This window comes from Psammomys obesus, unplaced genomic scaffold, assembly GCF_907164565.1.
Source record: "Psammomys obesus unplaced genomic scaffold, mPsaObe1.curated_primary_1811, whole genome shotgun sequence".
Lineage (NCBI taxonomy): Eukaryota > Metazoa > Chordata > Mammalia > Rodentia > Muridae > Psammomys > Psammomys obesus.
Genome location: NW_026585894.1, coordinates 11,756,266 through 11,771,559, shown reverse-complemented (window position 1 = coordinate 11,771,559; position 15,294 = coordinate 11,756,266). Strand labels below are relative to the sequence as shown.

General features: G+C 39.3%; 1 pseudogene; it reads right to left on the bottom strand.

The window, feature by feature from the left end:
- Nucleotides 1-14,599: 14,599 nt before the first annotated feature.
- On the bottom strand, nucleotides 14,600-15,033 carry LOC129670932 (pre-mRNA-splicing regulator WTAP-like; annotated as a pseudogene).
- Nucleotides 15,034-15,294: the final 261 nt, after the last annotated feature.

Genomic DNA, 15,294 nt, shown 5'->3' with positions numbered 1-15,294 from the left:
TGCCTGGCTCATTTTTAAAAATAGCCTTTCAGAAATACCTTCTGAGTTAGTCAGAACCCTAATATTTCACATTCACAAGGGATACAGATACTATTTACACTTTTGCTTTAATATAGATTTATATAGTTTCATTTTTTTGCAGGTTCACATGACTAGCTTAAGAAGCACTTATTTCATGATCAGAAATTCTGGAATAAAATTAAAAATTCTGGTTAAACTTATGCATAACAGATGTATTTCATATATGTTTTATGGTTCTTTTCTTTCTCACCCTCCCTTTTTTGAGAGATGATTCTGTAGCACAAGCTGGCCTGGAACTCACTTTGTAGTCCAAACTGGCTTCAAATTTGCAGTCATCCTCCTGTCTCAGCCCTGATTGCTGGGATTACTTGCATGAGCCCACCATATCTGCTAACAGATGCATTTTATAGCTCCAAATTTTGCTTTTGTATTGCTGTTGTTATTAGTTTATTGTTACCAGGATTAGGGTAAGGCCCAGTGAAATGCTTAACTATTGACATAATTTAAGGAATGCCTACAAACTGATTGATTAAAATAAATGATACTTTAATGCAATATTGTAAAATATAAAAATTGGTGCAAACAACTCCAGGAATATCAAGTATGTGTATGTATGTGTGTGTGTGTGTGTGTGTGTGTCTGTTCATGAGTCCAGAAGAGGGCATAAGATCCCCTGGGGCTTGAGTTACAGGCGTTTGTGAGCCACCAGGTAAGTACTGGGAAGCAAACACTAATTCTCTGGAAGAGCAGAAAATATTCTTAACTGTGGAGCCATTTCTCCATATCACACATTTTAAAGATAGGCCTGAACCTGCACTTGTAATCCTAGCCATACATCTTCGGTCTGCAAGGTTATTTTTACTGTAACAAGTAAAGGTATAGGGTTCAATGACTCAGCTGGGTGTTTCTAAATAGGCCCATGACCCACAGATACCTAAGAATCTTTCAAGGTCATTTGGTCCAGAGCACTGCTCTTAGGTCACAGTTGCATTTTTAACCAAGAATGCCGGATACAGATTTTATGCCCTTGTTTCTCCAGAATTGAGCACTTGGTCATGTTCTAATTTCCTCTGTTATCTTTGATTGTCTTGTTCGCAGTGTCTTGCCAGTACCTTTACCCTGAAAATAACAGTGCCTCTACTGTGAGAATTTAAAGTTTTCTAATCACTTTTCTGCCATTGCAGCCTCATGGCTATCTACTGCTCCCTTCTGGTCCTCAATTGACATTACAATATTATCTACAGCCATCAAACTTTTCCTATTAGATTTTTGTTGTCTGTTTGAGTCAAGGTTTTTTTATATAATCCTGGTTTTCCAGGAAAGAGTAATGAACTACCACTCCAGGCTGACTGTATTTGTTTGAAACAGGGTCTCATTAGTTAGTCTAGGTTGACTTTGAACCACTATGTAGCCTAGGGTGGTCTCTAACTTAGAATCCTTTTCCCCAGATTCCTTAGTATTGTGATTACAGGCATGAGCCATCACACTTGGCTACTGGCTTCCTATTAGGTATTTTTAATTAGAAAAATAATATATGCACCTTATAAAAATTTTAACTAACACAGAGTCATTTCCAGTCTTCTTGTGTCTCTTGTGTTCTTCTGAACTTTTGAAAATTCCTTTAAATATGTTTTACTCTCAGCCTGCCAGCTGCCCGAAATCTTAATCATTATTTTTTTATTGCATTTAAAAATTCCTTAAGATATATATTGATGTATTATTTGTCTGGAAAAATACAAAATTATAGGAATAATAAAATTTTTAAACTCATTTCCTGCCCCCACTCTGTTCTTATTCTAGAGATAATAACTCAAAAGTTTGGTGTATATCTCTTAGATCACTTTATTAGTTATTTAAATTTATTTTAAATCATGTGTCTGAGTGTCTGTGGGTGTGGGCATGTGATTGTGTGTATCCATGGAGGTCAGAGGTATCAGATTTCTTGGAGCTGGAGTTTCAGATTGCTGTGAGCCGCCCAATGTAGCTTTTGGAAACCAAATTTAGGACATCTGCAAGAAAAGCATATGCTCTTAACAATTTCCATATTTCCAGCCCTCTCAAATCACTTTGGCAGTCTAACTTGCTTATCTGTGAACATGATGAACACATATACATGCTACATATAAATGGGGCCTTTGTGTAGCATTATTTTCAGTATTTTTTACTCAAAACTATTCTGATGTTTATAATAGCCAAAAGGCAGAAAAACTCAAATAAATGTTCATCAGTGGTTAGATGGATAAATGAAATAAGTTACATTCAGCCAATAGAACATTATCCAGCCTAAAACAGAAATGGAATTTTAATATACTTTGTAATGTTAATGGACCTTAAAGACATTCTGCTAATAGAATAGTAGTATGTTGTGACTCTACTTATATCATGTACAATGATCACATTCACAGAGACAGAAAGCAGAATGTGGTAGTTAAAGACTTGGTAGTGTGGAAAATAGGAAATTATTTTTGAATGAAGACAGAGTTTTAGTTTGAGATCATGGAAATTTTCTGAAGATGAATATTGTGACAGTTATATGACAACATCTATAAGCTAGGTGACTTTGGGTAAGTTAATGTTTCCATATTTTATGTTGTCTTTTTTTAAATGGAAAAATAATAGAAGTTTCTAAATAAAAATATAAGATTAAATTAAATAATTCATGTATGAGCCAGGAGTGCTGTGCTCACCTTTAATCCCAGCACTTAGAAAGGCAGAGTCAAGTGGATCGATGATCACTGTGAGTTCAAATCCACCCTGTTCTACAAAGTGAGTCCAGGACAGCCAAGGCTACACAGAAAAACCCTGTCTCAAAAAAAAAAAAGCAAAACAAAAAACAAAACAGCAGCAACAACAATAACAGCAACAACAACAATACTATTAATAATAATTCATGTATGACATTTAGCATGCTATCCATCACATAAGACATGACAAATGCTAGCTTTGGGGTTGAGAATGTGTGTCACAGAGCATTTATTTAGTACGCACAAGACCATGAACCTCACGAAAATAGCTATTGTTGTTGGGTGTAGTGATCATCTTAAAGAATCAGTGATATACTCCAGATTTTTTAGAGTCACCCTTTAGAAAAAAAACAATAGGATGATGGGATGGTTAAGTGGGCCTTCAAATAACTCTTTCTGACTCTTTATAAGGAAATATAGCCACCAGACATCACCTGTGACAATGAAAGCAGGAATCTCATACTGAAAGGAACTTGAGAATGGGGGCCAGAAAAGATGACAAAAGAGCCCCCAGAAATAAAGTCAGTGGTGGTTAATAAATTCTAGTATTACCCTTTATTAAACAAAAAAAATATATAGAGAGATTTAAGAACTTAGAGAAGCACAGCTGTAAGGAGCCAGTGAAGTCTTGAATACATATATGTTGTTGACATGGGCACCACCATGTCAAGACCAATGTCTCAACCACATGAGAGTGGCAAAGCCTTCTCTGAGTGAGGCTCAGAGGGATGCCTGGAGGGCTGGGGCATAAGCACAGGTCGGGGTGCTGGCTCAGTTTGTGGGCGCTGTGTGTGTGCACTTGTGCCCTGCATGGCTCATTTTGGGTGGCAGTCTCAGGGTGCCTCAGATTGGAGCTGAGTCGTGGCCCACAGACCTGTCAAACTCTGTGCTCCAGCCACTCAGATCTGCCTGGGCTGAGCCATCTTGGATTCAGGAACCATGCACCTCTGCTCTTTGCCTGGACTCCACTGGGTGACCAGCAGAACAGGTGCTTGGATGTTGGGAATGCTGTCCCAGGAATCTTGATGCTGTCCACAAGGGTGGGGAAAGGATCTGATGTCTGGCCTCTAGTGCAGAGGGTTCTCAGGATCTGACGCTCTGTAAACACTCACAGGTGAAAGCTCAGGTGGCTCATGATTCTAAACTCAGATTTCTGCAGGAGTGTGAGGGACTTGGATCTGATTTACCCCAGCTGTCTCGGGAGTCCCAACCCTGTTTACAGACCACAAGGGAGCCGGTGGGTTCTGCTGTCTGGCCACCAGAGTAGAGGGTACTCGGACCAGGGGCTATGTACTCGCCTCCAGGGCCCACTGTCTGGCCGCTAATGCAGAGGTTCCCAGACCTGGGGCTAAACACTCACCCAAGTGAAAGTACAGGGGGTCCACAGTTCCCCACTCCCTGACCGCAGTGACCTCCACGGAGGGGCCTGGATCCAATCTACCTCTTCCAACAAGGCCACATATCCAAGTCCTTTCCAAACAGCTGGGGAAGCGCATTCAAAGACATAAGCCGATGGGAATCATTTTCATTCAAACAGCCACATAAGTCTTCATATTTTCACCAGTTTTATGATTTTACTCTAACATGCTCTTGATAGTCACAAGTTCTGGATGCTCAGTCCTCGTTGCTATTTGAGGATTGGAGAAGACTTTAGGAGGTGGGGCCTGATTTGTAGAAGTAGGTACTAGAAGCAGGTTTTTGAAAGTCATATCACCCTTGGTTCTTGCTGTTTGCTGAGATGTGAACAAGCTGCAAAGTTTATCTGCCATAGATGGATCTGTCCTGTTGACATGTCTTTGCCAACACAATGGGCTGGAAATCTCTCTGATACCATGAGCCCAAATAAGCCTTTTCTCTCTTAAATAGCTTCTGTCAGACAATTTGTCATAGTAAATTTGTCATACGAAATCATGAAATTTGCAGGCAAATGGTGGAATCTAGAAAAGATCATTCTGGGTGAGGTATCCCAGAAGTATATACACACATGGTATACGCTCACTCATAAGTGGATATTAGACATATAATCTAGGATAAACATACTAAAATCTGCACACCTAAAGAAGCTAAGCAAGTAGGAGGACCCTGGGTAAGATGATCAATCCTCACTCAGAAAGACAAACGGGATAGACATTGGAAGAAGGTGAAAACAGGAAACAGGACAGGAGCCTACCACAGAGGGCCTCTGAAAGACTCTATCCAGCAGTGTATCAAAGCAGATGCTGAGACTCATAACCAAACTTTGGGCAGAGTGCAGGGAATCTTATGAAAGAAGGGGGAGATAGTAAGACCTGGAGGGGGCAGGAGCTCCACAAGCTGAGCAACAGAACCAAAAATATCTGGGTACAGGGGTCTTTTCTGTGACTGATACTCCAACCAAGGACCATTCATGGATATAACTTAGAACCTCTGCTCAGATGTAACCCATGGCATCTCAATCTCCAAGTGGGTACCCTAGTAAGGGGAACAGGAACTGTCTCTGACATGAAGTCAGTGGCTGGCTCTTTGATCACCCCCGCCCTGGCAGGGGGGCAGGGGTGGAGCAGCCTTACCAGGCCACAGAGGAAGACAATGCAGCCATCCTGATGAGTCCTGATAGGTTAGGGTCAGAAGAAAGGGGAGGAGGACCTCCCTTATCAGTGAACTTTGGGAGGGGCATGGGAGGAGATGAGGGAGTGAGGTCAGGATTGGAAGGGGATGAGGGAGGGGTTACATCTGGGATACAAAATGAATAAACTGTAATTAATAAAAAATAATTAAATAAAAATAAAACAAATGTCAGAACTCAACTGTACTCTAGAACTCCTGTGCACCCCCCAACCTGGTCAGGATTGTACAATGGCCCCTAATTCTTTCTCACTGCTCATGCCCACCCTGGTGCTCAAGCCTTCCCTGGTATTCCAGTGGCCAGACCACCCAGATTAGAACTCACAGCCCTACCTTGCTGCCTAGTAGATAGACTCTGTAATGCACCAACTCACACTCTCAACTCCTACTAGCTACTCACAGCCCAACTAGGGTCTTTCTTAGCCCCACCCCTTCAGTGCTTAATGTGGAGACTTGCAGCTCTGTCCAGGACCTTTTCCAGACAATACCCAAAACAAGACTCCAGCCTCATAGTGGTGCCATACTCCAACAGCAGCCACTCACACCATTAAGATTCAAAGCTATGAGTCTTAGTATCTGCTTTGACACACTGTTAGGTAAAGTCTTTCAGAGGCCCTCTGCAGTAGGCTTCTGTCATGTTACTTGTTTTCTCCTACATCCAATGCACCTCCCATTTGTCTTTCTAAGTGAGGATTGATCATCTTACCCCGGGTCTTCTTTCCTGTTTATCTTCTTTAGGTATATAGATTTCATTATGTTTATCATATCTTATAGGTCTATATAAGTAAGTATATACCATGTGTGTCTTTCTCCTTCTGGGATACCTCACTCAGAATGATCTTTTCTAGATCCCACCATTTGCCTGCAAATTTCATGATTTCCTCATTTTTGTTGCTGAGTAGTATTCCATTGTCATAAGAAAGAAGGGGGAGTTAGTATGACATGGAGAAGATAGGAGCTCCACAAGGACCAAATATATCTGGGCACAGGGGTCTTTTCTGAGACTGATACTCCACCAAGGACCATGTATGGATATAACCTAGAACCTTTGCTCAGATGTAGCCCGTGGTAGCTCAGTAACCAATTGGTTTTCCCTAGTAAGTAGAACAGGGACTATTTCTGATAGGAACTCAAGGGCAGGTTCTTTGACCTCCTCACCCCCCCCCCAAGGGAGGAGCAGTCCTGCTAGGCCAGAGAGGAGGGCTTCGAAGCCAGTCCTGAAGATACCTGATAAAACAGGGTCAGTTGAAAGGGGAGGAGGTCCTCCCCAACCAGTGGACTTGGAAAGGGGCAGGGAGGAGATGAGGGAGGGAGGGTGGGATTGGGAGGGAATGAGGGAGTGGGATACAGAGTTAATAAAATGTAACTGATAATAATAATAATAAAACTAAAAGATCCAAAGCTCTGCCCACATTTTTTTACTCTGTCACCACACAGCTACTTCCATAGTGCTACTTCATTTTTTTTTTCTCATAGACTTTCACTGCTCCTCTCTAAGCTCCCCTTCCTCCATCCAGTTCTACTCCAACACTCATTCTGGACCCCTGGCTTCTTTTCTCACTTGTTTCCACTTATGTTTATCTACTTACAGACCCTGCTTCCTCCCTGATCTGAAGAGCTCATTAAAGCATCTTTTATCTGTCAGTCCAACCTAGTGCATAATTAAAAAAGTGAGTGGCTTTGTATCCATGGTTGCGTTCAGCTATGGGCCTGACTGGCTGCATATTATTAGGTTATACACCGTTTTGTGGGTACATGTACATTCATGACTGTATTTGCATACGTCCCTTGAAAAAGTACTGTGAAAGTTTAGGGGAAAGCGTCAGAGTTAATGCCCTCAGCAGTGTCACCATGGGCACATAAAGCAGGACCAGTTTGCTTTCCATGACATTCCCTATCCCGTGACGTGGGTATTGATGCCACTCATCCTGGACCTGAGGACCTGACAAGGACACAGGGAAGTAGAGGATAGTGCTGTCTGATGGCTACAGGCCCCAACCACCAAGTGATCCTAAGTCTTATGTACTTGGAATGATATGAGAAGTGTGCAGAGAATTTTGAGGTAGAATATGTTAGCTTGATCATACTCAGACCATACCTCTGGTTGTATTGTCCCCCTCCACCACTGTGAGCTCGGAACCCATGCTGGGCAGGCTAGAACCTCACATGGCTGCTCCTTACTCCTGCCAGCATCTCATACCTTCTCTCCTAAGTGTGGATGCAGGCTTGTGGAAAGCCTGTGTGTTGTTCCATATTAACTATATGAAGGGACCCTTCTTGCCTGTAGGTTGTGAACTCCTTGAGATCCCAGACTATGAGCGCTGCAGCTCTCTCTCTCCCTGTGTATTATATAAATGTTAAGCTATTATTATTTATATTAATACTGCAATTATAAAGGCAACATGTGGGTGTGTAGAAGACTGTGCTTAAGGCTTATGTATATACATAATCATATATACATATACAATTTGATATGACTGATGTATAATTTATGTTATATAATGCATATAATACACACATATATTCTCTCTCTTTCCCTCTCTCTCTTTTTCTTGTTTTTTCAAGAAAGGGTTTCTCTGTGTAGCCCTGGCTGTCCTGCAACTCACTCTACAGACCAGGCTGGCCTCAGACTTGGAGATTTGCCCACCTCTGCCTCTTGAGTGATGAGATAAAGGCATATACCACCACCTCCTGCCATATATATATAAATTTTTTGTGTTGTAACTGTTCATGTGTGGGTACATACAATGTGTGAATGTGTATTTGGAGACTAGAGGCTAATGTTTTTCTTCTTCTATACTGTCTACATTATTTTTTGGAGACAGAGTCCTTTACTGAATATGAAACTCACTAATTTGGCAAGACTACTGAGCTGCAGGGATTCTCCTGTTAACACCTCCCCAGTGCTAGGATTACATACATAGGCCACTATTCTGGGCTTTTTACATAGGTGTTGGGGATCAGAATTCAAGTCTTCATGCTTCTGTGGCAAACATTTTACTGGCTGAGCCATCTTCCCAACCCCTCATCTTTTAAATTTTCATTTCTATTAATTAGCTTGTAAAATAATGTGTTTCCTAATTGCATTTTGTTGATTATTTATCTCTCTGCCTCTCTCTTTCTGTTGTGGTCATGAAAGCAGAACTTTACACATGTTAGATAAGCACTCTTCCATTTAGTGACATCCTCAGCTCCTTTAACACTTAAAGCACATGACAAAAATCTTAACAATTAACTGGGTGGTGTAATTATAGGTAGTTCTTTTTAGTAATTTTCTGTATACCTAAAACATAATTAATTTGTGTATTTAACACCTTCAGAATGTGATTTCTGAGCTAGAAAACATACAGGTTATGCCATTATCATTATTTATACTAATACTGCCATTATAAAGGCAACATGTGGGCATGTATTGAGAAGATCACACTTAAGTTGGAAAATAGCCAAAATGTAATTCCAGCCGATAATTCTAACATCCTAAATTTGTTAGATGTTTCTTTAGTTACACATGGATAATGAAAAGAATTTGCTAAAATGGTTCCAGTCTAAACCACTTAATGCTAAATGTAGTAATGGAGAAAAGGGAAAACCAAACACCAAACCAATTTCCCATCCCTAAAGCCTGGCTATCTCTGCCGTGGACTCTTCTTTGATCTATCCACTTCTAATCCATATGCTTTCCTGTGCTCTTGTAGACTTTAATCACACAGGGTGTTATCATAAACTCTTTTTCTGATTTTCCCCATTGGAATGTGAGACAAAGAGCAGAACATTTTATTTTACCTGACATATCCCATGCAGGTATCTTGTGCTTAAACTTTGTTATTTTTTTTTTCTTTATACAGTTCTAGTGGATCATTGAGAGAATCAGCAAACCTTTCTCTAATTATTTTTAAAATATTTTATTTATATGGGTGTTTTGCCTGCATGTATGTCTCTGAACCACATGTGTGCCTGGAAAACAGAGAGGACAGAAAAGGGCAATGGAATTCTAGATGAGTGGAAGCCACCACATAGATTTAATTCTGGGAATTAAATCTGGGTCCTCTGAAAGAGCAGCCAGTGCTATTAATTGCTGAGCAATATATTTGTCCCACCAACCCTTCTTTTCTCATCTGTCCTTTAAACCTTACCTTCAGAAAGCTTTTCCTAACTCCCCTAGTTTGAGTTGAGTCCCTTCTTCTCTATTATATAGTCCCCTGTGCCAGTTTCTGCCACAGTGTGTGACATTGTATTACTATCACCCCATGTTTAAATTTCTCTGTAGAGCTGGTAAGCCGCTTGTGGTCAGGGACTTTTTCTTCCTGTTGTTAAGAAAAGGGACTGGAACATAGAAAAATCTCAGTAATCACAGGTAAGGCAAGAAAACATATCAATTCTGCTATTAAATGTCTTAATTTATGTGTTTATAGCAGGTGTCCTGACTTGATTAGAAATGAAATACAGCTGATGTGTGCAGGTTAATTGTAATTGCTATTAGTTTGTTTTTTAGCATATAAGCAGCTAAAAGACACAAAGATATAGCAGAGATTATATCCATAAGGGGCACATCTCCAAAGTCATAATTAACATGGCAAAGTGGCAGTTTTGTGACAGTACTTTGTTTATGTTCATTATTCTCCAAACCATCTGATTACCTACTTAGCACATTAGGTGTAGAACACATTACCTATAGAATACATTAGGTGACTAAATTAAACACGTGTTCTCTTAGTTTTCAAATAACAAACTAGTATTTTTTCAACACTCACTAGTTTCTATCTAATATAAATATAATATAATATCTAAATAAGATAGATATTCATGTTTAATCATTCTTAAAATATATTACAAATACTATTATTATTCCATGTTACAGGTGAAGAACTGAAACTCAGAAGACTGAATTATCCACTCAGGGTTACTTACAACTTAAACCTAGGTAATTTGTTTAGAAAATCAGCATTTTCAAGTGTCTGTAATATTTAATTTTTTAAGACATTGTGATGGACAGAGCTTATGATGGCTTCTAGTGTTTGCTGAATCCAGTTGGATACTCCCCTAGAGGGTGGGATAGTTTAGTGGCTTATTTATAACTAACAGACTATGGTTCAGATGATGGGCTAGAACTTCTTTGATTAGCTTCTAAGATATGGCAACCTCTGTCTGTTTAGCCCAATGTCTACTTTATTGGCTTAAGACACCGTGTTGAAGAAACTTGGGCAAGAATATTTATTACTGAAGCCTATAATCAACTGTATAGAATCAAAGGCCATTGGATTCACAAACTACAAGAAACTGAATCTCACCAACAATCATATGAGCCTGTATACTAGTCTTTCCCTAGCTAACCTTCAGAACTATAGAACCAAGCCCTGGTAAACACTTTGATTTTTGTCTCCTGAGACATTCTGAATAGGAAGACTCACATTCTGCAGTGCCTAGATCCTTGACCTACATAAATAGTGAGATAAGAAATATGGGGTCTTTTAGACTGTGAAATTGTGACAATTCTTTATGCAGCAATAGAAAACTTCTATAGGTATTAAAGGTACTGCTAAAACTGTTATACAAACTCCAGACCTAGTGGCCTAGGTCTTGTAATTTAATTACTTGTAATTTAAGTACTTGGGATTAAGAGGAATGAGGACAGATTAAGGCCAGCCAAGGGTGTTTTCAAAACTCCCCCCCCCCAAAAAAAAAGAACACAATATCCCATAGTTTCCAATAGCTCTTTATCTAGGGTTGGGGCCCATGAGATTTTCCCCTACGATGTTACCATGTCTGTTGGTTTCCTATAACATTATACAAACTAAGCATATTGTATTTATATACTTAGGAATATATATATAAATTCACACCCGTGTGTGTGTGTAAAAATAATTAATGACATAGGCCACGAATTTGAGAGAGAGAGAGAAAGAGAACAGACAGCATGGATGGGATTGGAGGGAGGAAAGGAATTAGAGAAATGATATAATTATTTTAAAAAATTGAAAAATAATACAAAAAAGCTAAAAATACAGTAAATAGTACAAACATGGTAATTTGCTATATGTCCTATACTAAGTGTTTTACATGTATTAACTCACAGTGCCCCTGTGAGGTGTAAATAGTATTCTTACCCTAGAGGTATTCAAGCAACCTGGCTACACATGTATATAATGGCAGAACCTGGGTTTTCATCCAGGTGTTCTGGCTCTGAGAATTCTATATATTTTATATATTGACTGTAATGTTATACTTTCTGAAAAAGAACATGACAGAACATGGCTGGTAAATTAATACAAAATTTTAGTAATGAACACTTATTGTGAAAGTATAATGTTTGAAATAGTCATACGTAAGGCAGATTATATAAGAAAAATCTGGTTTTGCCTATCACAGTTCTAGCAAGAAAGGTCTGCAAAAGTGACAATGGATGATGATGATAAGGCATTGGGATAGAAATGATGAATATTTAAGTGAACTCTTTTATAGTCTGTTTAATTTATCCAAATGTTCTGAATTAAAATGTCAAAGTACATTATAGGCTATCCTTGAAAAGATTTAAAAATATTATTTTAAATTATGTACATGTAAATGCGGGGACCCAAGGAGGCCAGCAGGGGCCCCTCAGAGCTTGAATTAGAAGCAGTTTTGAGCTGTCTTGATGTAGGTGCTGTGAACACAACTTGGGTTCTCTGCAAAAACAGTATGTGATTTTAACCACTGAGGGTGAAAGCAGAATCAAATTAAAAAGCATTAGACATGGTGGCACACACCTTTAATCCCAGCTTTTGGGAGACAGAGGCAGATATATCTCTATAAGTTTGAGGCCCATTTGGTCAACAACAAGGAGAATTTCAATCCTGCCAGGACTACATAGTGAGACCCTGTCTCAAACAAACAAACAAATAAGCAAACAGACAGATTGACAGTCCCTAAAAAACAAAAGAAAGATCAGTTTAGACATTATTTCCACATTAGGATGCTATACATTTTTACTATAAGTTAATCATACTTGTAACGATACTCAGTCACCATTTTGTTTATTAATTATTATTATATTACTATTATTATTATTTTGAGGAAGGGTCTCACAGTGTAACTCTGGCATGTATAGAACTTGTTATATAGACCAGATTGGTCTTGAACTCACAAAATCTACCCGCTTTTACCTCACAATTGCTGGGATGAAAGATGAGCACCAATACCCTTGACCAACATGTTTCTAATTTTAGAATTCTGCATGATTGGGAACTCAGGGGTAGTAGATAACAACGGCAGTTACCTGGGTTTATAAAATCTTCCATTTTTCCCTCCAAAACTAATGCACACAACAAGAAGAGAAAAAAAAGAACTGCAGAAAGTCATGCCCTTACAATAATTTGAAAAAGGAAAATAGCCCAACTTCAAAATAAATCTGAGTAAAAGGAGAAATAATATCAAATTATAGTGTGTTGCTGCTCATGTTCATCCATTCCTCTCACTTGCTTTGTTATAAGGCTTTGTGGTGAGGAAAAAGCAGAAGAGAGATAACAAATAGCTAGTGGGACTGAAGATATATAAAACCATTACCAGAAATTCATAGGTCGTCTTCTTTTTTTAAAACACATCTAGATAGGTCAGTGTATATATGTATAAATATATAATATACATTAAAGGGACTCAAAAGTACATGTAATTTGAAGGTGTGATGTTCAAAAATAGTTTGTGAGAAAGAAAAAGTAAAATCAATGGAAAGAAACCTTTGGCAAATGAATGATGGGGTTGGGGGAGAGCCAACATTTTGTGTCCAAAAAAAAAAAAAGAGAACCATAAAGTTTGGGGATCTAGCTCAGTGACAGAGCAGTTGCCTGGCATGTGTGAATGTGTGTTAAACCCTCAAAGCTTTGGGGGCATGTAGAGGGAGAGAGAGGAAAAGAAAGAGGAACATAAAACAAGAGAACACACAAACTTAAGAAGAGCAAAAATAAGTATAAGCTAAACAGAAAAAGGAAACAATTAAGATCAGAAATAAACAAATATAAAATAAAGCAATGGATAAATATTAATAAAATTTATTAATTTCTGGCTGAAAAGGGATAAAAGAGAGAAGACTAGGTATCTGGACTTCCCTGTGATGACAGAAGAGGGCGCCATTAAAGTAGGAATCTTGAAGAATACATACTATCACAAAATGAACAACAAAAATGACTACCAGACTTATACAGAGGTGTTGAAGACAGGGAATTATATAGCATCAGATACATAAAATACAAAAGAGGAACGACCTCAAGTCAATGGATTGATCACCCCACAATATCAAATATTACTATTCTGCTGTACTCGCAGCTCAATGTCTTGATAAGCTACCATCAGAGATGCTTCCTCCTGCAGTAGATGGGAAGGAATACAGAGACCCAAAGCTGGACAAGGTTCAGAGAGTGAGATACCTTGGAACAGTCAGTCCTAAATGGGATGTCTCTATCAATTCCCCCACCTCAGGGTTCAGGGAATGCTGTGGAAGAGAAGGGAGTAAGAGCCAGAGGAGGATGGAGAAGAAAAAAGAAACAAGGCCTTCTCACCACAGCAGGATCGTTGCACATATGAACTCAGAGACTATGGCATCATGTCTGGGGTCTGTACAGAACTTGAGCTGGTGGGTCCCAGCTCTGAGTGGGGAAGTGTATACAGGTCCCCATCCCTAACCCAGAAGCTGTCTCCAATTAATAACCACTCAGAAATGAAAATTTAGTTTTCTCCAAAGGGGTGTCACTGGGGAAACAGACCATCGTTAAGGGGTAGGCCCCATGTCCAACGATATGCTCAAGGTTAAGAGCAATGCATATTCCAATTATACATTTTATTGGAATTTTAAATGTTCAATTCATGATTTAAAATCTCTAGGTTTTCAATCCTCCAAACTGTCTGAAGACAGTGTGCTGCAGACTTGATACTTCTGTTTCTCGCTCCATTTTCTTCATACAGAAACATTCCTGAAGTGTCTATGCCTTCAAGAAAGGGAATTTTTCAGAGATGCTGTCTTCTTTGGTATACTCCTGTGGCATCTGAAGCAAGGGGAAAGAGAAGAGAAAGAAGCCCAAACACAAGGTTCATCTGGTAAGTTTTACATTAGCCATTATGAGTCGGCATTATAAGAATGTGATTTTTTTTTTTTGGCTCAAAAAGTCTAAGTCTGGGAGTGGAAATAAGTACTTGGCTGTCCCAACACAGCCTTTCTCAAGGTGGAACTGTCAGGGAAGTGTGGACTGGGGAATATGATCTGTTTACTTAGGTGTAAACTTCCAGGCACTCAGTTTGGGCTTGTTCCAGTATGTCTTTAGTCTGTTTCAGTTTGCCTTTAATTTAAAGGAAAAACAAGTTGATTGATGGGCTACCACTGCTGATCTCAATTGGGCCACAGTTGGCTGCTGAGCTTGCTTGAGGTTCTGGATTTGAGAGATACACTCTCGCATCTTCTGTTCCTTGATTGGTAGTCACACAACAAGAATGTTTCACTGTGTACAGACACCTGTTCTTCCTGTCCTAGTTTTTCTTCATATTCCTTTAAGCCAGTTACATCATTTGAGTGGAGAGCATCTGTGGACATCATCCTTGAACATATTGTTTCCATCTTAGAATTAACTTACGTCGTGCCATAACTTTGAACTCTTGTTTCATTTAGATGGACTTTTTGGGGAAGAAGTTCTTCACTGGTCATCTTGAACTCATTCCAGTCCAAGGCTGCACATCACATAGGTTGAGGATACTCAGCTACTGACCCTCCCTCATTCCTGCCACAGCAGCCCTGGTTCTGGTCTTTATTTACAGGTCTCACAGCCATACTTCTAGCAACAAATTTTTAAGGATGAGTTTTATAAAATTGTTTGATTTCTGGAATTGGCTCCTTTCCTTAGATTCAAAGCTTCTGGAGGAAGCAGCTTAGTGATAAAGTATCAGCTCAGCCCATATGGGACTCTTC